The sequence below is a fragment of the Bos indicus x Bos taurus genome, chromosome 3, assembly GCF_003369695.1.
Source record: "Bos indicus x Bos taurus breed Angus x Brahman F1 hybrid chromosome 3, Bos_hybrid_MaternalHap_v2.0, whole genome shotgun sequence".
In the NCBI taxonomy this organism is placed as follows: Eukaryota; Metazoa; Chordata; class Mammalia; order Artiodactyla; family Bovidae; genus Bos; species Bos indicus x Bos taurus.
The window spans coordinates 104,353,337-104,377,294 of NC_040078.1; the positions used below are offsets into that span (position 1 = coordinate 104,353,337).

General features: G+C 42.3%; 1 protein-coding gene across 3 annotated transcripts in view; it reads left to right on the forward strand.

The window, feature by feature from the left end:
• HIVEP3 (human immunodeficiency virus type I enhancer binding protein 3) overlaps positions 1-23,958 on the forward strand; it is a 564,447-nt gene that overhangs the window by 113,707 nt on the left and 426,782 nt on the right. Inside the window, exon 2 of one of the 3 annotated variants that reach the window (XM_027537630.1) lies at positions 13,886-13,997. The gene's annotated coding sequence lies outside the window, so the exon portion shown is untranslated. Of the gene's footprint in view, positions 1-13,479; positions 13,998-23,958 lie in introns of those variants that run through there. The other 2 variants (XM_027537632.1, XM_027537629.1) reach the window with 2 other exon arrangements.

The following is a 23,958-nucleotide window of genomic DNA, read 5'->3' on the forward strand; positions in this document are numbered from 1 at the left end:
GATTATGGTTTATACTCAAAGATGTAGAGAGCTAGAGAGAGAATTACTTCCAAACTTACAATGCGAAAAAAATGGACCAACAGCAGATTCATATCCTTTCTTGAACATATTGAAGTATTGAGGTTGCTGGGAAACCAGAATTTAGGAAGAGACAGGTATCTGCAGGGAAAAATAAAACATAAGCCCTGATTTACCTGGGCAAGAAGCAGCTAGACCCTTGTAAGAATTCAACTAGGGTTGAGCAGGTGGAGTCTGGCTGAGTGCACACTGGCAAGAGAAGATGAATCTAGGGGTCACAAATAAAGGGGGGCATACCTTCTTATAGGCATTTTCCCATGAATCCCACCATGAGCTCCCTGAAATGACTTGGAACATCTGCAGAAAGTCTCCCTTGTGCTGCACAGGGAGCAAAGCTGCTGTGGGAGGGAAAGAAAACTGCCTGGACCCTTCTTTCCTGTGAACAAAAGCCTTAAATTGTGGTGTGTGTGTGTGTGCATGTGTGTGTGTGTGTGTGTGTGTGTGTGTAAGGGGATGGACACTATTACCCTTAGGGTACAGATGAAATCCTGTCATTTCTGGAGCAAGGGCACAGGAAAACAACTCTTGACCCCTGGAAAAAGAGCAGGTATAAATGCTGGATTCAGAAGTAACCCAGAGAAAGGGTGGGATCACTGAGAAGGCTCAGTGATGCAGTGCTTGTCTAAGACTAAGTCTTAATCAGAACAACAGGCAGTGTTTCCTCCCTTATTCTACCCTTAAACCAGCCAAATGAAAGAATGCAGAAAAAGAAAAGAAGAAAGAACAGATAAAAGAAAGAAAGAAACAACAAAATATGTTTTTATCCAACCATATAAAAATCATTGAGTATGAATGGTCTAAACACACTTGTTAGAAGACAGGGATTGTCAAATTGGATAAAAAAGGCAAGAACAAACTATACACTGTCTATAAGAAACTCACTTCAAATATAAAGACAGGTTAAAAGTAAGAGGATAGAAAAGGGCTAACTAAGATAAAGCTGGAGTTGTTCCGGTAATATCAGACAAAGTAAACTCCAGAACAAGGACTATTCTCAGGGATAAAGAGGGACATTAAATTATTGTAAAGGCCCCAATTTTCCAAGAAGTAGGAACCCTAAATATGCATGTACTTTAGAACAGAGTTCTGAAGCACATAATGCAAATGCTGATAGAATCGAAAAGCAAGTTAGACAAGTTCACAGTTAAACATGAAAACTTCAGTGCTTTTTTCCTTAGCTAATTATGGCATAAATGGGAAGAATATCAATAAAAGTATATTGATCTGAACAGCATCATCAAGCAACTTGACCTAATTGACATATAACACTACCCAACAACACATCTTTCTGGAGTGCACATGGAATATTCACCATGGGATACTATATTTTGGGTCATGAAACAGACCTTAACTTTAAAAGAATAGTAATTTCAGAAAGTTTGTTCATGAACCATAGTGGAATTAAACCAGAAATCAAAATAGAAATATGTCTGGAAAATCCCCCAATATATGAAAAACAAACAACATCCGTCTAAATATACTATGTATCAAAGAAGGATAATTAAAAATATTTTGAACTGAATGAAAAGAAAATATAACTTGTCAAATTTGTGAGATGCAGCTGAACAGTGCTTAGGTGGGAAATGATAGTGTTAAATGATTTATATTAGAAAAGAAGAGAGGTCTCCAATTAGTAATAGAAATATCTAGTTGCTTTTTTTAAGACAGATATTTCTATTACTAATTGGAGAAATAAGAAAAAATTAAAACTAAAGCCATCAGAAGGAGGGAAATAATAAAAATAAGTTCAGCAATCAATGAATTGAAAACAGAAAAGCAATTCAGAATTATTAATCAAACCAAAAGCTGGTTCTTTGAAAAGATAAATGAAATTAATAAACCTCTAGCCAGACTGACAACCACTAAGATGGCCTAGAAACAATGCATTCTGGTAGCAGTGAGCACACTCAGTGCTCAAGTCTCGGTTTCTAAATGCCATTATCCAAGAAGAGGATATCCAAGTTTCTTCTTGGAAAAATAAACTCCAGGACTGAGCAGGGAAAATACAAGATGATTGTGGAGCATCTTGTGGTGCTAATCAACAGCAAAAAAACCACAGCAGGATTGTGTCAAATACAGGAACCAACATAAAACAGCTCCCAATGGCCAAAGGTGAGACAATTTTAGCTGAAATAAAATTTAAAAATTTGGTCATAACTCAAAGAATAAAATAACTATCCATGAGTCCATATTTGATAAAAATAAAAGTTGGATGAGCTTTTATTTTATAGGTAGAAAGGACAACTCTTCCTTACAGAAGAATTCCAATTAAGTATAGAGGGATAAGGGGAATAGAAAATCCCATTAGAACCATAGTCAGTGTTGTAGATAGCTCACCTGAAGGATGCTAAAATTAGTGGGTGAGAGTGTTAAGGAGTAGCAAGACCATTTCCAAAGTTTCAATGTGGGGTTGTAGACTCTGACTTGCTTTTTATTATGATTTTCCCTTGTTTGTTCTTGCGGCATTCTTAGGTGGGCTGTGAGTTGCTGAAAGACAGCCTTTCCCCAACCCTGTACCCTGTACACACATGTAGAGTTGATGTTGCCAGGATATGCAAACAGAAGCCAGGTGGTCACATGGAATGGGAGCTGTGAGGTCTGTCTCAGTGCGAGTTGGCACTCAGAGTACCCATTTGGGGCACCTGGATGCCACGTCACAGGCTGCCCACAGTAGGGTCTCACCGGGTCTGAGAAGTTTGTTTTGTGTTATACTACACTCCTTTCGCACTAGAAACTTTTCCGATCTTCTTCCCTGGTTACTGAAGTCCCAGATGGTGCCTCTTATATCTTAGGTGTAAGAGGTAAAAGAAAGGTTAAGAACCAGTGCCCTAAGGTTTTGTTTGTTTTGCCTGTGTGTGCCTTTAGATTCTGAAAAATGCACTTTTAGGTAACCAGAAGCAAGAAAGGAGATACACATTGACCTTGGCTGGTTTTTTATGTATTGGAAACCACCCTACCAAGATCCAAGACAGGGTGAATGACTGTCAAAAAGGATTGGATCTTGAGCCAGCACTCTGTTTTTTAAACACCATTCTAGGGTGTTGTTCCACCCTAAGTGATGGAAGCTCTGAAGGAAGTTAGAAGAAAACCTCATTATCCTCAGTTGTCTCTCATCTCAAGTACCACATTAAGAGTTTTCTGACCTTCCCTCTGGTGGGCAGGTCATCTTTTTCAGCATGATTCAGTAACTTTATTTTCTATCTTTCTCTTTGATCATATGGGCATGAGATGGGAATCAAAAAGACCTAAGGTTTAAGCCTCATGCTGACATTTTACTGGATGATTACTTTCGGACAAGGACATACTCATGATCATATTCATCATCTGCAAAAAAGGGGGTGGAAATCTGCCTTGGAGATGGTTTGGTAAGAATAACATGTCCCCATTTTGCAGATAAGGAAACCTGAGGCAGGAAAGGATTAAGCAGTTGGCTCAAACCCAGAGGGTTTGAATCCGTATAGTCTGACATTACTCAGAGCCTACACACTCTTTCTGCCATCCTGCTTTGTAGAAGGCCAACATGTACTTACTTCTCACCTGTCTTAAAATGGCAGAGGTTTCTGAAAATACTGTCCACTGTTCTACACTGAGCAGTTCCTGAGTTTGGTGCTTGGGATATTTTTATCTTTGACTCTAAATCTTGCAAGGAAAGCCAGCAATAAACTCTTCAGGTGTCCAAAGAGGGTGGGTGCCCATGGTCTTAGATAAAGAGAGCTTTGGATGGGCTCTGTTTTCATCAGTGTTTATGGGTAATAGTTTTCTGCCCCAATTGGGGTATTAGTAGTTACTGTTTCAAAAAATTAAAATTAGTGCTTTAAAAATGAATGAGTGAATGAATGAATGAGTGAAATATTTAATAAATGAGATAATGCTGGATCATTGAAAAAGCAAGAGAGTTCCAGAAAAACATCGATTTGTATTTTATTTACTATGCCAAAGCCAAAGCCTTTGACTATGTGGATCACAATAAACTGTGGACAATTCTGAAAGAGATGAGAATACCAGACCACCTGACCTGCCCCTTGAGAAACCTATATGCAGGTTAGGAAGCAACAGACTGGTTCCAAATCAGAAAAGGAACAACAGACTTGTTCCAAATAGGAAAAGGAGTACATCAAGGCTGTATATTGTCACCCTGCTTATTTAACTTATATGCAGAGTACATCATGAGAAACGCTGGGCTGGAAGAAGCACAAGCTGGAATCAAGATTGCTGGGAGAAATATCAATAACCTCAGATATACAGATGACACCACCCTTATGGCAGAAAGTGAGGAAGAACTAAAGAGCCTCTTGATGAAAGTGAAAGAGGAGAGTGAAAAGGTTGGCTTAAAGCTCAACATTCAGAAAACTAAGATCATGGCATCTGGTCCCATCACTTCATGGCAAATAGATGGGGAAACAGTGGAAACAGTGGCTGACTTTATTTTTGGGGGGCTCCAAAATCATGGCAGATGGTGATTGCAGCCATGAAATTAAAAGATGCTTACTCCTTGGCAGGAAAGTTATGACCAACGTAGACAGCATATTCAAAAGCAGAGACATTACTTTGCCAACAAAGGTCCGTCTAGTCAAGGCTATGGTTTTTCCAGTGGTCATGTATGGATGTGAGAGTTGGACTGTGAAGAAAGCTGAGTGCTGAAGAATTGATGCTTTTGAACCGTGGTGTTGGAGAAGACTCTTGAGAGTCCCTTGGACTCCGAGGAGATCCAACCAGTCCATTCTAAAGGAGATCAGTCCTGGGTGTTCATTGGAAGGACTGATGTTGAAGCTGAAACTCCAATACTTTGGCCACCTGTTGCAAAGAGCTGACTGATTAGAAAAGACTCTGATGGTGAGAAAGATTGAGGGCAGGAGGAGAAGGGGACAACAGAGGATGAGATGGTTGGATGGCATCACCAACTCAATGGACATGAGTTTGGGTAAACTCCGGGAGTTGGTGATGGACAGGGAGGCCTGGTGTGCTGCGGTTCAGTTCAGTCACTCAGTCGTATCCGACTCTTTGCTACCCCATGAAACGCAGCACACCAGGCCTCCCTGTCCATCACCAACTCCAGCTCAGTGTTTCTCATGGGGTCTGAAAGAGTCGAACACAACTGAGAGACTGAACTGAACTGAACACTGAGGAAGTTCACAGAAGAGTGCCTGGAACACAGTAAGCTCCTCATAGCTGCTTGTCTCCATCCTCCACACCTTCTCCTTCATTTGACCTTAGTTTAATCTGTTATTTTCTTCCCCCATAAACTGGGGTCATACTCTTCTCCATTACATTATACTTAACATTTATCATGTACTTTGATAAGCACTGTGTTTAGTTAGAGTGCCACACCTAAAGTGCTTCTTGAAAAATGACATGAAATTAGAAAGGACAGTAGCTACTTTGGATGACAGAATTGGGTCCCAGATGTCAGGGTAAAATGATAGACCGATTCTTACAAGGTTGATGCAAGGTCTTGCGATGGTGTCCAGAAAATTAACTGCATGATTGGAGAGTGGAGGAGATGTGTGTCTTAGCGGCCACAAATATATAAAACACTCGGGAGTTAAAATTGATAGTTGTATTGGTTAGGGCATAGATTCGCTTGCTGTCACAAAGATCTAAAATAACAATGGCTTAAGTAAACTACAAGTTTATTTCTCTCTCAGACTGAGAATAAGCAGTATTGGGTAAAATGGCAGCACCAGAGACCCTTGATCCTTCTGTGTTGTTGCTCTGCTAATTCATCACAGGACTGTCAGATCCACATTCCACCCAATGGGAAAGGGGAATGGGAAGGGCATGAGCCTCCCCTTTAAAAGCAGGACTGGAAAATTACACTGGTCATGTCTGGTTACATCCCATTGGTTAGAACTTTGCCTCCTGGCTGCACCTTGTGACAAGGGAGACTGGGAAATGTAGTATTAAACTGGTAGCCATATTCCTAGCTAAGATTTTTATTACTAGGTAAGAAAGGGAGAGAGAATAGGTACTGATTGAATAATTAGCAGCCTTACAGTTAAGTTGGTATGATACAAGAGTGCAAAAGGCTTTTTTGTTTGCACAAATGTCTTGGGTAATCTTACATTGCATTGATAGAAGTATAGGATCTTCTAGAACAGGAATTGGTAAACTTTTTCTGAAAAAGGCCACACAATAAATATTTTCAACTTTGCAGGCCATACATAGTTTATATTGAAAATTCTTTTTTTTTTTTTTTTTACAATTCTTAAGAAATGTAAAAACCATTCTTAGCTCATAGACTATTAAAAAATATAACCTGCATTGAGGGCTAGTTTCCCAACTGCTGTTCTAGAACAAGAATGGTGATAAGTCTGGGATCTTATCTAAAGATATGTGAGAATATGTCCAGAGGAGGTGGTCAGGATGAGAAAGGAACTATGATGCATTCACAAGAGCGGTGATTGAAGGCATTGGTTACTTTCAGTCTGGAGAAGCTGAGACTTTAAAAAAAATTTTTTTTTTAAAAATTTATTTATTTAGCTGTACCAGAACTTAGTTTTGGCACACAGGATCTTCAGTCTTTGTTGTTGCATGTGAGGTCTGTTAGTTGTGGCATGTGGGATCCAGTGGACCGAACATGGGCCCCCTGCAGTGGGAGTGTAGACCACCAGGGAAGTTCCCAAAGCTGAGACTCTTAATGAGATAATCATTGGCTTTAGATATTTGATTGACAGTCAGGTGGTTTGGAGAGACTTTTGTTCTATAAGTATCCAAAGGGAAGAACAAGAATCAATGAGAGATGCTCTGGGAGACAGACTGCTGCCTGGCATAAGGAAGAACTTTCCCATTATTAATTATTATTTGTGGAGTCTTTATTGCCAGGCAGTGTTCTAAGCCCTTTACATAGATAGTTTCACTTTATCCTCAACAACCCCGACAGTTAGGTACCACCTCTACTTTATGGATGAGACAAAGCAGCTTTAGAAGTTTATACAGCTTGCCCAGGTATACATGCTACTACGTGGTGGAGCCATATTAACTTCAACTCTCTATTGCCACCTTGCATGTGAATTAAATGAGATAAGATCTGTATATAATTTAACAGTGCCAGGCACACAGTAAGTATTGTTGCTGGTAATAATAATTATTGTAATCCCTAGGAAGTACTGTCTCTCATCATGGTGGATGATGTTTTTGGTGGATGGTGGATACTAATGGTGGATACTAATCACCAGTATTAGTTTACTATGGCTTCTATAACAAATGACCACAGACTTTGGGGCTTAAAACAATATTTTATTTCCTTAGAATTCTGGAGTCCAGAAATATGCAATCAGTTTCACTGGGCTAAGATCAAGGTGTCAGCAGGGCTGTGCTTCCTCCAGAGCCTCTAAGGGAGGATCTGTTCCTTGCCTCTTTCAGCTTCTGGTGCTTCTGGTTTCCTTGGTCTGTAGCTGCATCATGCCAATCTTGGCCTCTGTGGTCACATTTCCTTCTCCTCTCTGCCTTCTGCCTCCCTCTCTCTTTTCCTTTCCTTTTTTTTATTATTCATGTGCTTTATTTATGTTTTCAAACTTTAAACTTTTTATGTTGTGTTGTGTGTGTGTGTACTTAGTCACTCAGTCCTGTCTGCCTCTTTGTGACCCCATGGACTGTAGCCCACCAGACTCCTCTGTCCATGGGGATTCTCCAGGCAAGAATGCTGGAGTAGGTTGCCATACCCTCCTCCAGGGGGTCTTCCCAACCCAGGAATCGAACCCGGGTCTCCCGCATTGCAGGTGACTTCTTTACCGTCTGAGCCACCGGGGAAGCCACGTTATAGTGAAGTATAGCCAATTAACAATGTTGTGGTAGTTTCAGTAAAGAAACTCAGCCATACATAAACGTGTATCCATTCTCTCTCAAACCCCCCTCCCATCCAGACTGTCACATAACATAGAGCAGAGTTCCATGTGCTGTACAGGAGGCCCTTTTTGCTTATCCATTTTGAATACAGCAGTGTGGACATGTCCATCCCAAACTCCCTAACTATCCTCCCTAGCCAGAAACCATAAGCTCGTTTTCTAAGTCTGTGGGTCTCTTTTCTGTTTTGTAAGTAGGTTCATTTTGTCATTTCTTTTTAGATTCCGTATATAAGGAATGTCATATGATATTTTTCCTTCTCTTCCTGACTTACTTCTTTACAGTATGACACTCTGTAGGTGCATCCATGTTGCTGCAGTTGGCATTATTTCATTCTTTTTAATGGTTGAGTAATAGCCCATTGTATATATGTACCACATCTTCTTTATCCATTCCTCTGTTGATGGACACTTAAGTTGCTTTCATGTCTCGGCTATTGTAAAGAGTGCTGCAGTGAATATTGGGGTGCATGTATCCTTTCTGATCATGTTTTTTTTTCTGGATATATGCTCGGGAGTGGGATTGAATTGTCATATGGTAGGTCTGGTTTTAGTTTTTTAAGGAACCTCCATACTGTTCTCTATAGTGGCTGTACCAACAGTGCAGGAGGATTCCCTTCTCTCCACATGTTCTCCAGCTTTTGTTGTGGATTTTTTGATGATAGCCATTCTGACTGGTGTGAGGTGATAATCTCATTGTAGTTTTGATTTGCTTTTCTCTAGTAATTAGCAATGTTGAACATCTTTTGTGTCTTTGGCCATTTATATGTCCTCGTTGGAGAAATTTCTATTCAGTTCTGCCCATTTTTTGAGTGGGCTGTTTTGATGCTGTTAAGTGTCATAAACTGTTTGTACATTTTAGAGACTAATCGCTTATTGGTCATGACATTTGCAAACATTTCTTCCCCATCTGTAGGTTGTCTTTTTGTTTTGATTATTGTTTCCTTTTTCAGCCCACATCTTATAAGGTTACTCTGATTATATTTAGTACCTTCCCAGGCAATGGCACCCCACTCCAGTACTCTTGCCTGGAAAATCCAATGGATGGAGGAGCCTGGTGGGCTGCAGTCCATGGGGTTGCTAAGGAGTTGGATACGACTGAGCGACTTCACTTTCACTTTTCACTTTCATGCATTGGAGAAGGAAATGGCAACCCACTCAGTGTTCTTGCCTGGAGAATCCCAGGGACAGGGGAGCCTGGTGGGCTGCCATCTATGGGGTTGCATAAAGTTGGACACGACTGAAGTGACTTAGCAGCAGTAGCAGCAGATAATCCAGGATAAACTTCCCATCTCAAGAGTCTTCAATTAGACACATCTTCGCCATATAAGGTGATATTCAGTTTCCATAAGTGAATGTCTCTGGGGGGCCGTTATGTAACCTACCACAATGGTATTTAAATAGACTGAATAACCACTATTTTTCTATTCTTTCCACTATTAGGGAAAAAAAACCCAGCAACTTTATAACATTCCATGATTTATTGGTCAGTCGTAGCACCTGTTTTTCCTTGCAGTATTTTTTGTGTGTGTGTATGTGTGGAAATAGAATATATTTTGTATAAGGTATGAGTTAGAAGCAATACCGAACACCACACTGACACTGTTTATTGAGCAATACATTTTTTCCTCCCATTGATTTGAAATTCAGTTTTTATCACCTATCACATAGCAAACACTATACTTGAAGCCGTTTCTTAACTTTATTCAATTCCATCATCCATTTTTAGGTTTCTGCAATTGTGCTATATTATTTTATTTATTGTAGCATTTAAGTAGATACTCATAGCTGATAAATTCAGTTCCTCTCTATTCTTCTTTTTCAGTTTTCTTGGCTAATGGCTCTTCTACTGTTTTCTTTCTCGTTGTGTATTTGAACTTAAAAAATTCTTTATTACATTTTAATGTGGTCTTGGGAAGAGAGGTGATGATAAATGGAGTTGTGATTGCCTTCCATAATGATCCTCCCACCCTGTTTTTTTATTCTAGTGATTTTACTTACCCATCTCCATTGAGATTTTCCAGTATTTTGGATGAAATCATATGGAAATTTAATTCCAGACTTCTTGATTTTTTTCTCTAGTCCTCTCTTTCTACCTATCTTATGTTAACAAGTAAATTAAACTTTACTACCACATGATCAATTGTATTTGTACTCAACCATACATTTTATTGGCTTTATTCATTACATTTTCTTATATATCTTTTTTCTTGAGTTTATTATTCTGGCTTATTTTTTCCATTGTCTGGAACAGATCTTCAAGTAATCTTTTTTTAAAATTGAATAAAGATATTTCTGTGTCTTTGAACATGCCTTTCTTTTGTCATCACACGTGAGAGAAATTATAATTTGGCAGATGGTTGAATTCTTGAGTTTCAATAAGATTTCCTGAGAATCTTATAAAAATCGTGCCACTGTCTTTTAGCCTCGTGTTGCAGATGTGAGGTATGCTGTCAGCCTGATTTTCTTTCCTTCTAAGCAACCTGATTTTTCTCCTCTATCAGGAAGCCTGTAGTTGTTTCTCTTTGTTCTTGGAGTCAGAGACTGCATCTAGAATTGTGTATTCTTGCAGTAATCCTGCTACTCAGCACTCAGACCCATATGATCTAAGGCCTCCAGTCTCATCAGCTCGAGGAAATGTTCTTCTATTTCTCCCTTGATTGTTGCTTTTCCCCTTTCTTAATGATGTCATCTCCTTCCAGTACTTCTATTAGACTAATATAGGCTGTTCTGGATTTCTCTGTTATGACTTGTGTCTTATTTGATTATAAAGATTTTTCTTCTTTTGTTTTTTCTGTCTTCTTCATCTTTGTGTGTGTGTGTGTGTGTGTGTGCGTGTGTATGTGTGGGATACCTAAATAAAATGGGGTGCTATCCCTATTGAGACTTTGACTTTTTCCTATATTAGGGACAAACTTCCCACTTTCCAAAGATGTTAGGGAATAATTGCTGTTCTGTGTGGAGAGAATCTTCCTAGTTCCTAACGTCCTTTCATTTGCCTCTGAGCTGATGCCTGTGACCCTCATGTGACCTTTGATCCTCTGAGCTTGGGGTTTTCCAGGACCCTTTTCTGGAAGTCTGTGTACTTTCTTCTTAAGGGGCCTAGGCAGAATCATGCGTGGACTTATCAGCACTAATCAGCCTTTCCTAACAGATGTCTCATCCACTTCATATCTTCCCCATATTCTTCAAAATGTTGGCTTTGTTGATGGCATCTTTCTCTGGGTCCCAGCACAGCCACTATTGTTTCAGTCATGTACATGTGGGGTTTGGTTTTGTTTTGTTTTGTTTTTGGAGAGAAGGCAGGCGTAAATGTCTGAGCCCAATTTTCTCTCCCCTAAACCCAAAACTCCAGAGTAGAAACAGCCGACACGAGTGAAGCATCACATGCATGGCTTAATGGAATAAGCTTTGAACTACATCAGCTCTGGGAGGCTTGTCTCTGAAGTCTAAAGAACAAAGCAGCATAATTAAAGGTTTGAGAAACAACTTTTACACCACAGTCCAGAGAGATGGGGTTTAATTTAACCAGGAGAACACAGTGAGGTGAGACTGAAATGGTGAGTCACACTGAACCTGCTAAAGATACAGCTGGAGAGACTATGCTTCAATTACAGTCAAAATGACTCAGGTTGGTCACTACAGAGACCAGTTAACTCTGAAACACTTGTGTGGCATCACAAAGCGTTGGGTAGCCAAGTTAGGAAGCCTCTTTTTTTGGTGAGTTTTCCTGGAGGGTTAAGAGCTGTTCTATTTAAGGGAAGAGGATGGACTAAATTGTCTTCCGGTTTCCCTTGGGATATTATGGTTATGATACCTTAGTGCATGTGATATTAGGTGTGGGATAAAGAGCAGCAACAGATAAACTGCCGAGGATAAACAATCTTGTTTTCACCAAGCCTTACTGATAAGTTTTCTTTTTCAGTGTGAGGAGAGATAGTTTTTTATCAGGAACACTTTCTCTAAATTTTTAAAACCAAATGGAGACATCTTCCTGCTGGGAAGAACAGGAATTTCAGTGGCTCCCTTCCTCCCTGCAGTTGGAGGCAGTTCAGCTCCTAGCCTGGCTGGAGAGACTGGATCCACATCCCCTGGAGGTCCCCTCCCCCAGGGGGGTGTAGGGAGACCAGCAGGGAGGAGAGGGCCTGAGGCAGATCAGGGAGAAGAGTGACAAGCTCCTGGTGGGAGGTCTTCGCCTTGTCACGGAGCCTCCTGGGCTCAGGTCTGGGGTGGCCGCGGGAGAGTCAGTTCCAAGCTGTGTGGCTGTTGACATTTCCGGCTGCGGGTGCCCAGCCAATCAGTGAAAGGCCCAGCTAGCTTGGGTGATGACACATGAAATATGATAATTTTCTGCTAAAGAGCCCTGGAAGCTGGGAGAGAAGGGAGTGTGTGTGTGTGTGTGTGTGCGCGCGTGCGTGTGTGTCTGGGAGCAGGCAGTGCAGGCAGTGGCTGTGATGAGGTGAGAGGGTGACAGTGCATTGGTTTTAGTGCTTTGCCCAGGGAGGGTGGGCTCTGAGGCCAGGGCCAGAGGGACTGGCCACGAGTGGCTGTGGGGACATCGGGGTGGCTTTTCAGGTAAGCTACTAGTGTTGTTGCTGCTGGGCGGGAACCAAGGGACCAACAGCCAGTGCCATTCTGAAGCCCTGGGGTTCTTGGGGTGAAAAAGAAACTGTAAAAGGCATTTTCCTTCCTTCCAAACATACATGAGGTGGGGAGTTTTGGTTTCTTCTCAGTGCTGCTGCTTTAAAAGCCAAAGCAAAACTGGACTAATAAACACCACCTGGGTGGCTAAAGTACTTAATTAAAAAAAAAAAAAAGAATTAGGGCAGGGTGGGGGTTGTTTATCTTCAATCCCCAGCACCCATTTTTCTATCTTCATCTTAATCTAGCCCTGGTGAAAAAAAAAAAAGAAACAAAAACCCAACAACCAAACAAAACCCTCTTGTTAACAAAATCTTGAAGAAGAAGGACTTACATCTGGATCTTAGAGATGGTGAAGGTTCAGGTTGTGGTTCTGATTTCAGATTCTGGTTGGAAAAAAAAAATATGTGTTGGAACAAGATCTGGTTCTAGATTACAAGTAGTGCTAGAGGTTTCTTTAATTTGAGGACGTGGCAGTGCCCTGTGGTTAATTGTGAGCTGGCAGGGCCCCCCACTTCCTTCAGCTGCCCTGCCAGGCTTCCTGGTCCTTTCCCAGCAGGTAGGGGCTTCTGAGGGGTGACACTCATGCTGACAAGTGTCCCTGGAACTGTCTCACCCCATGAACATGTGTGTTCCGAAGTGAAGGATGGTAGTGTTTACATAACATGATTAGTCACTGAGGAACTCGTCACTGCAACAACTATGTGTCTAGTTTTATGGCTTGCCTTTGCTAGTTCTCTGTGTGTGTATGTATATATGTTTGTATGTTTGTAAAAAGGCACCGATGAATGGAATCATTATCTCTGCGTGCAAGCCTGCCCTGTGGCTTTAGGCATGGGACTGGCTTCCTGCTCTTGGAGTGACAGCTATTCAGAAGTGATAATTGGTGTACTGTATCTTTAAAAGGTTAAAACCCCTTTCAAAAAAGGTCTGAACTCATAGTGGAAAAGACAGGGTAGGCAGGGGTTGGCTCTGGATTCAGAAAACAGCTGCTGATTAGATGCCCTGTCTCTGGGCTGCGTTTATTCTGTGTTTTTCAGCAGCAGGAATTCAAGAGGGATGCTGCTGTTTGGGTTTCTGATCGTGATTTATATTTATTCAGAGGAATAACAGAGGGTGGATCTGTTCCCGGCGCGAGCATGCTCACAACCAGCCGACTCTCCCATTATCCAACTGCCTAGTTTGGTGCTTCAATGTACATGTATATTTCGTGTGCATATGTGTGTATACAAACACGCATGCATGCCTGGATGGACATATGTGTGCACAGCTTATTTTTTAAGGACAATTCTTTCAATAAGGTCTTTACCCCTTACTTGAAACAGGTGTTCAGGAAAAAAATGCACAAAATCCTGACTGACCGGAATAATTCATGAAGAAGGGGCTGGATCCGTGGGTCAGAGAACACAGGACCAGTGTGCCATCCCAAGGCCGAAGGTAGGGGACTCTGGATTTTTATTCGGCTGATGGTTGCCTCGCATTTTATTTATTGTTTTTTGCCGGCGGCCGCCACGGGCAAGTGAAATAGCGAGCTGCGATTCCATGTTGTCGTGGCCCTTCTTGGGCGAGGTGTCCGCGGGCAGAGGCGCGGGGAACGACCGGGTGGGCGGCTGCGGGGCCTGCGTTGCCCTCGGTGGGCTGAGCTGGCTGCCCGGTCGGGTGCCGGGGGAGCGGCGGGAGCCTCAAGTGACCCCCGCGCGTCAATCACGGCGGCGGCGGCTGTAACCCTGTGCGCGCCGCGCGCTCGCAGCTCCTGGCGGCCAGGCTGCACCCGCGCACTGGCGGCCGGCTCTGCTCTGAACCTCAGTGGTCCGGCGGATGCCTAGTCAGCCACAGAACCTGCAGTTTGCAGTTTCTTCAGCTGCCCTGGCTGCGGCTCCAGGATTGTTCAGCAACCCCCAATCCCCAGCCCCCCGCGAGCCCTCTCTGTCGCCGAAAATGAAATCCGATCGGAGGATGCTAGGTGCCCAGGCAGATGGGAGATCTCCAGCTCCCTGAAATCCTAGCGCCCCTCTGCAAATGTTCCCAAAGCAAAATTACAACCTCGTGCCCACCCCCAAGAAAACCAAAGCAAACCCAAAGTCTTCCTCTGTTGGGGAGTCTTGCCTTACCGCTAGCAAAGCAAGTACCCCCTCTCCCAGTTGTGTCCCACATTTTACCATCCTTCAAAATTAGAAACACCGCTGGTGCTAAGTGGCTTCCGCTGAGACGGTAGGAGCTGCTGGAGGACTCTTTTCCTGAGCGTGTCAGACAACCTGAACTCGCCGAGACTTGGACGAAAGTCGTGGCGAGGCGCTGGGGGCCAGGCTTAGATTTGGTTGATCGCGGCTTTTTTGGTTCATGTTGCAGGTTCGCAGGTCTGGATGATTTCTTTGGCTCAGCCCGCCCTTGAACTTTGGGGGTCGAGGATGCAGGCAGGAGGGTCTTCGGGGTCTGGTTGCTGGGTGAGCGGCCGCTTGGCGCTCTTTCTGCTATACACCTCAAGTTTCGGGCCACCATTGGAATTTTAACCTCAGCAGTCGGCTGCTCGCCACCCCCCAGCCGTGTCTGGTGCTTCGGTTGTGGTTGTGTTAAAACTTACTTGCTTTCAGGCTGTCGGGGGAGGGGAAAAGGGGCGCCTGCGGTGTGCGCTAAACTGATCTCCACCTAAGCGGTTCTCCAGCCCTTGTTTGCATGATTATGTAATTTCAACTAATGATCAGACCATGCGCCCCAGCAGCTCCCACCATCTCCTGGTCCTCCCCCAGACTGAAGAAGTTGGGTCCTATGTTTAAGATGCTTTTATGTAACTGTATGTATTAGGGGGCAGGGAGAGTGTGGGAAAGAGAGAGAATGATTTGAGCAATTTATGTGTGAGGAACGGAGGTGGGGTGGGAGGCAAAAATCACGTGTCCGTTGGGATGAGCTTGGAATTGGGCTTTGGGTTGGTGTTGATCTAAAGATCCTCCCACATCCCTCTTGGCCAGTCATTGCTTGTCTGGACTTTCATGTGGTCATTTCACCCCTGCTTCAACCCTGGAGAAGGTTGACGGTCATCCCTGCAAGAACCCTGAGTGACTAGCTCGATGCACAACCGGAATCCTGAATCCAGGGTGACCACCAGGTTCATTTGTTTTAGGTCCTGGCTGTTCCTCGTGCTTCCTGCTAAGGGAAAGAGTTTCTGCCATGCTTAGAGTTTCAGTTTTGCTCTGGGGTTGGGCCACACTGTATGGCTGAATAGCAGAACCCAGATGCTGGCTGAGCTGCTTGACATATGCTCTTTAAAGTTCTGATAACTTGCAGACACTGGAGGCCCTGTACATTCTTGCATTAAATACTGTGGGATCATTATTACTTTTTGCAAGGTAGGAGAACAACTGTCTCACAGAGATATCTGCAGGCAGAGGGGAAAAGGTGGGTATGACACTTGGCGCTCTCTCCTTCTGTCTGTTTTAGCTAAGGCACTCACAGGACACAGAACTGTTGCAAGTTCGTATCACACCCCTTAGTGCCTCAGCCTGGGCAGACATTAATTTAATGGAAAGTCTGGCACCTTCAGGGGCTTCCCAGGTGGCACAGTTGGTAAAGAATCTACCTGCCAATGCAGGATTCTCGGGTTTGATCCCTGAATTGGGAAGATTCCTTTGGAGGAAGAAGGAAAAGGCAACCCACTCCAGTATTCTTGCCTGGGGAATTCTATGTACAGAGGAACCAGGCACGACATGACTGAGTGTGTGCGTGCGCGCGCGCGCGCGCACACACACACACACACACACACACACGGACTGGCCTCTTCAGCCTCAGATGGTTTTACTGTCCTCAGCACCCCGCCCTATCTGCTCTGAGGGCCAATGACAAAGGGTGTGCACTTGGCAGTGGATGATGTGCCCACGGGCGCTGCTACTGAACTGTTTTACCCACTGTCTCAGTGGCAGCCACTCTCCTTAGAGTGGAGAAGCATGTGCTGCCTTTGGGCTTTTGCCAAGTGAGCCATTGAAGCACTCAATGTGTGAAAAATACCGGCAAGCAGAAGATGCATTTAGTCTGAAATCCTGGCAGATTCCAGACCTCGACTTGATGGAAGATAATGTTAAGAAAGCTGTGTGACAACTGGATAGCTTTTAACTTGTTTCTAACTTGCTTTGTGAGTTCTCTGATGCCTCTCAGGTCCTTTTCTGCTCTCCAAGCTGCCCATCAAGGAGACTCAGACATGCTGTTCTTCATTCTCTTTCTGGTGAAATCAAAGCATATTTATAAATCAGCAGATAAATAAGCAGGGCAGGAAACGCTGGCTATATGAATAGACAGCACTGGTATTTCAGACCAGAGTTAGACAAAGCCCTTGACCAAAGTCATTCTTCATTCTGTAAAGAGGGTGTCACCATGATAGCCTTACTGAGTGCAATGAAATATCTTTAAAAGAAAATGAGTTGGGCTAAAAAGAAGCATGTCCCCTATAGTCGCTGGGTGTTAGGATGATACCATGACCATCTGGACTGCACATTGATAGAGTGTCACTTATCCAGTTGGGACCTAAGTGGTAAAGCAAGACAGATGTCATAAGACATGAGCTCAGGTCAGGTATTATAGCCATTGGAAAATTTCAGTGCAGAAAACTTCATGCCCTCTTGCAGGATTCATTTACACAAAGTTCTAAGAGGCTCTGTGATTAGTTTGCAAATACACCCAGCAAATTGGACAAGATTGATAAACTAGTGTACAAGGGTTCTAATATAGTTCTTTTGTAAAACATCACTAAGAAGTATCAGTAATGTAAGACAGAAATACTGAACAAGTTTAAAATAAAATTTAAAAGGCACGGGAATTCAAAGCATAGAATTTAATATAAGTATTTAATGGGAGCAATTCAGTGAAATTTTATGCATTTTGATGGGTCTTCAGAACTCTGTTTTGTAGCTTAAAAACTGATGCTTACCGTGACCTATATGCACCAAGAGGAGTTTAATTGACTTTTTGTGTGAGCGGTTTCAAAAAGCATAAGAATTTGAAGTATACCCCTAATGACTTTTTTCTTTTTTTTTTCCTAATGACTTTTTTCAACATGATGCTAAAAGAAAAAAACTTCATTTATGCAGGACAACAGAATATCTGAGTTTTCTGGACAGCCAAGGACTTACTGATCAAAATTATAACTGTAATCACCCCCCTCACTGAAATTAATTGAGAACTGTATGATATTTTGCTGAAATTTGGCAGGAAACTATTATGCTAGAATTAGTAGTGCTTATGTTCTCACATTTGATGTTGTAGAAAATTCTAAGAAGGAGGCATGGGAGCCTCAGCCTGTCTTGTGACCAGAGACACACTTAGAACTTTCCAACTTGGCAACTTTAATGCTGGAAATAATTGGAAGAGACTGGATAGTGGAAAAGATGAAGTAGGAGAGGTGTGTGTTTCTTATGTCAATGTAGGGAGTGTGGACTCCCCACCACCAGTGTGCTGTTAAAAAAGTTCAAGGTGTCATGACAACACCCTCATGTTAAACTGTGTTGTTGGCTCAATTCAGACATGGTGCTCAAAACTGGAAGGATGTGTGAGTTACACAAGCAGTGCTAAGCTTTGTCTAACCCTCTGCCAATTTGCTTAGTTACAGTGTATTCCAAGACGAAGGCAACAGGAAAATCAAAAGTAGAAGAAAATGAATGCTGACACTTTTTAAAGAGTACTGTTTTTTAAGTTTAATGCGTATGTTGAAAAATGTGAAGACCCTAATTAAAAGGAGCGGAAGAGTCTGTCTTGGTTTCTAGACACACAGAAATTCATCATTTTGGTAAATTATTTGAAAAAAGTTTTGAACTTGTTAAAAGAAATTGTCAGTAACAGGCCTTTGAATATAATCAGAAATGTTCAGAACTAGCCAAAGTTTCTATGTATATAAGCAAAAGGATACTGATGTAGTAAGATGGATAAAACACTATTCTCTGAAATTCCTAGGGGCTTGAAAGGCAGAGGAGGTAGGAGTTCGTTGTGGTTGGTTGGTGGTCCTGGGGTAACTGAATCACTCTCTCCAAGGGGCTGCCCGCTTGGGAGGATCACATCTGGGAACTGGGCTTGGGCTATTGATCTGGTCTGTCCATGAAAAACATGCATGCATGAGAGATGTGATTCCTCTCTTTGTTACTTTTAAAAAATACCAGGTGTGACTGGTCACCATCTGAAAAAAAAAGAAGGGTGGAGCTTTACATCTAGATGTTCAGTAGAGGTGAACTGAGAATGTATCTTAGATTCAAGTAGCGAAGCCAGGGAAAAGCATACAGAAGTCAATCTCAAGAATCTTGGAGCTCTCTGGATGTCCATGGGTCCTTGAATTGGAGGTCAGGGCCAACATTTAAAAAAAATGAGTACTATACATGACTGGGATCCAAAGAAAAACTTGTAAACAAAAAATAGAGATGGAAAAAAAGAAAAACAGTGTTATAAATACATGGGATGCTCTGCTGAGCCTCTGTTACCAAACTTGGTCTGTTCAGGACTTGCAGGCTCAGTGTTAGATGCTGAAGCTCTCTTTAAATCAGAGGAGCCCTGATAAAAATGAACCAACAATTTTATTAGAAGAAGAATTCTGAAAACCTCCTCATTCAAGATTCTATACAGTAGACTCTTGACATTCTTGATGGATGCACCTCAGACCCTTTTCAAATTCCCAAATTTGCAAATGCAGAAAAATTTGCATAGGCTCTTGACTTCCTTCTGAATCAGGTTTCTGTCCAGAGAGGAGAGGTTCCCATAATTATTCACGGCCCTCCAATGATTTGCCTCCTCAACTTGCACTCAGGGAAGTAATTTCCCATCCAGGGAGTTTCCGTTTCCCTGGTGGTGTGTTGGGAAGGGGAGCTTTGACAAGACTCCTCTCTGACTCAGTGTCTTGCTCTTGTGCTGTGTAGTTTTGCTACACAGTTCACATCTGTGCTTTAGGAAAGACAGAGTTGCCATGTGGTGTGCTCTTAGGAGTGGCTCACAAATAACTGAAAATAGTGAATGGTGAGTCTACAGATGCCAAGCAGCTGTTGGAGTTGCTAAAAAATCACACATGTCTGCACCCTCCCAAACATACTCTTCAGCCCTCGATATAGATTTAATACACTCTTAGAAACTTCCCCTGACTGTCAGCGTATTTCATGAGGAGAACGGGGGCATCACACGGCTGAAGCGCGTATGGTAAAAGACAAAATGAGAACATCACCATTTGAAATCTAAGCAAGAGAGACAGAATGTAGTCATTTGCACCGTGCTCTCATTTGAAAGATTTCAATATCTGAGAAGATTCTAGATTAAAAACAACAAAACTCACTATGCTTATGATTATATTAAATAAAAGAGCCAGAGCAGAATGTACTCTGGAGGTTGGACTTTGCTGCTTCTCATTGGAGGGATTCTTACAAGAATGTTTGTGGAGTGATTTGCGGAGAAGCTCATAGAATTTTAAAAAGATTTAAGAGTTCCACCAATTACAATTACAATTGAGGAGATCATTTTTGCCAAGCCCCTAGAAGAGTTATGGCAGGAACCATAGAGATATGATATGAGAGTTTCTTATTAAATTTTTCCTAATGAATTCCTTTTAAATGATTTTAATGACATAACCACTGGATACAAAAGAACACTTGTATACTATATATAAAGAATAATCATTCTTTATATTATATTAGGACCAACACTCATGTCCTTGCCAGTCAATTTAAGAAAAAAAAAGACAGTTACTTTTACATTGGAAGAGTGGTACCTCTCTCCATCCCATCCTACTTCTCCTTTTTAGGGATAGCCATTTTTCTGGATGCATTTGTATCCTTTCCCCACGCTTTTCTTTACTGTCTCACCCTTTATATTTGCATCTCTAGACCACAGCTTTAGTTGTACTTGTTTTTGAACATTACATCAGTGGAATCATACTGTTTATATACTTGTGTTCCTAGTTAGCCATGCATACCAGAGGCACTGGGTGACAAACAACAGAAATACTGAAATATTTCCATGTTAGTTGGTGGTGAATTGCTGCTTACCTGAGTACTCCCATGAGACTTCAAGTCCCTTCACTTTCCTAAAGGGATTACACCTGGCACAGCAGTGGGTATTGGTCATCTCTGATATTATGTTTGGAGTCCCTTCTGACTATCAATCCCTGTGCCAACTAGTTGTTAAATATTTCACTCCTCAGTTCAGTTCAGTTGCTCAGTCATGTCTAACTCTTTGTGACCCCATGAATCGCAGCACGCCAGGCCTCCCTGTCCATCACCAACTCCCGGAGTTTACCCAAACTCATGTCCATCGAGTCAGTGATGCCATCCAGCCATCTCATCCTCTGTCGTCCCCTTCTCCTCCTGCCCCCAATCCCTCCCAGCATCAGAGTCTTTTCCAATGAGTCAACTCTTCGCATGAGGTGGCCAAAGTACTGGAGTTTCAGCTTCAGCATCAGTCCTTCCAATGAACACCCAGGACTGATCTCCGTTAGGATGGACTGGTTGGATCTCCTTGCAGTCCAAGGGACTCTCAAGAGTCTTCTCCAACACCACAGTTCAAAAGCATCAATTCTTCGGTGCTCAGCTTTCTTCACAGTCCAATTCTCACATCCATACATGACCACTGGAAAAGCCATAGGCTTGACTAGACGGACCTTTGTTGGCAAAGTAATTTCACTCCTAGATTTGTCCATATTGTTGAGTACAGCTCGTTTGTTCATTTTGCTGAACTGTAATTCCATGGAATGAATATAGTATGGTTTATGTATATATTGTTATCAATGAACACGAATTATTATTATTTCCAGTTTTTTGCTGCTGTAAATTGTACTGCTGTGAACTTCCCCCAGTGAGCATATATATAAGTTGACTTAGGGAATATACACAGGAGTAGAATTACTAGTCTCAATTATGAACATCTTCAAAGCTTCCAGAATAATTGAAAATTAATTTCCATCATGTTATGTGAATCTCACCTTGACAAAAAATTTCTGAGCAGTTTCTCAGCTTGTGAGTCATTTTAAAAGATGTTTTCTCTCCAGTATTCAGTTTTCTTAGTTGTTTTCAGTACAGTTGCCTGTATACTTGACCCACCATAGCACTGAAAATAAAAGTCTACAGAGTTTTTTCAAATACCACAGTAAACCTTAACTCTTGTTAATTATGAAAGGCAATGCTGAGTCTTTTTACAGGATGTATATATTTACACATGTCGATCCCCTGAAGAAGAGAATGGCAACCCATTCCAGTATTCTGGAGAATCCCATGGACAGAGGAGTCTGGTGGGCTACAGTCCATGGGTTCACAAAGAGTCAGACATGAATGAGCGACTAACACTTTATTCAGTTCAGTTCAGTCACTCAGTCGTGTCCAACTCTTTGTGACCCCATGAATCGCAGCACGCCAGGCCTCCCTGTCCATCACCAACTCCCAGAGTTCACGCAGACTCACGTTCATCGAGTCAGTGATGCCATCCAGCCATCTCATCCTCTGTCGTCCCCTTCTCCTCCTGCTCCCAATCCCTCCAGGCATCAGAGTCTTTCCCAGTGAGTCAACTCTTCACATGAGGTGGCCAAAGTACTGGAGTTTCAGCTTCAGCATCATTCCTTCCAAAGAAATCCCAGGGCTGATCTCCTTCAGAATGGACTGGTTGGATCTCCTTGCAGTCCAAGGGACTCTCAAGAGTCTTCTCCAACACCACAGTTCAAAAGCATCAATTCTTCAGCACCCAGCTTTCTTCACAGTCCAACTCTCCCATCCATACATGACCACTGGAAAAACCATAGCCTTGACTAGATGAACCTTTGTTGGCAAAGTAGTGTCTCTGCTTTTGAATATGCTATCTAGGTTGGTCATAACTTTCCTTCCAAGGAGTAAATGTCTTTTAATTTCTTGGCTGCAGTCGCCATCTGCAGTGATTTTGGAGCCCCCAAAAATAAAGTCAGCCACTGTTTCCACTGTTTCCCCATCTATTTGCCATGAAGTGATGGGACCAGACGCCATGATCTTCGTTTTCTGAATGTTGAGCTTTAAGCTAACTTTTTCACTCTCCACTTTCACTTTCATCAAGAGGCTTTTGAGTTCCTCTTCACTTTCTGCCATAAGGGTGGTGTCATCTGCACATCTGAGGTTATTGATATTTCTCCCGGCAATCTTGATTACAGCTTGTGTTTCTTCCAGTCCAGCGTTTCTCATGATGTACTCTGCATAGAATTTAAATAAGCAGGGTGACAATATACAGCCTTGACATACTCCTTTTCCTATTTGGAACCAGTCTGTTATTCCATGTCCACTTCTAACTGTTGCTTCCTGACCTGCATATAGGTTTCTCAAGAGGCAGGTCAGGTGGTCTGGTATTCCCATCTCTTTCAGAATTTTCCACAGTTTATTGTGATCCACATAGTCAAAGGCTTTGGCATAGTCAATAAAGCAGAAATAGATGTTTTTCTGACACTCCCTTGCTTTTTCCATGATCCAGCGGATGTTGGCAATTTGATCTCTTGTTCCTCTGCCTTTTCTAAAACCAGCTTGAACATCAGGAAGTTCACAGTTCATGGACTGCTGAAGCCTGGCTTGGAGAATTTTGAGCATTACTTTACTAGCATGTGAGATGAGTGCAATAGTGTGGTAGATTGAGCATTCTTTGACATTGCCTTTCTTTGGGATTGGAATGAAAACTGACCTTTTCCAGTCCTGTGGCCATTGCTGAGTTTTCCAAGTTTGCTGGCATATTGAGTGCAGCACTTTCACAGCATCATCTTTCAGGATTTGGAATAGCTCAACTGGAATTCCATCACCTCCACTAGCTTTGTTTGTAGTGATGCTTTCTAAGGCCCACTTGACTTCACATTCCAGGATGTCTGGCTCTAGATCAGTGATCACACCATCATGATTATCTGGGTCATGAAGATCTTTTTTGTACAGTTCTTCTGTGTATTCTTGCCACCTCTTCTTAATATCTTCTGCTTCTGTTAGGTCCTACCATTTCTGTCCTTTATCGAGCCCATCTTTGCATGAAATGTTCCCTTGGTGTCTCTAATTTTCTTGAAGAGATCTCTAGTCTTTCCCTTTCTGTTGTTTTCCTCTATTTCTTTGCATTGATCGCTGAAGAAGGCTTTCTTATCTCTCCTTGCTATTCTTTGGAACTCTGCATTCAGATGCTTATATCTTTCCTTTTCTCCTTTGCTTTTCGCTTCTCTTCTTTTCACAGCTATTTGTAAGGCCTCCCCAGACAGCCATTTTGCTTTTTTGCATTTCTTTTCCATGGGGATGGTCTTGATCCCTATCTCCTGTACAATGTCACGAACCTCAGTCCATAGTTCATCAGGCACTTTATCTATCAGATCTAGTCCCTTAAATCTATTTCTCACTTCCACTGTATAATCATAAGGGATTTGATTTTGGTCATACCTGAATGGTCTAGTGGTTTCCCCTACTTTCTT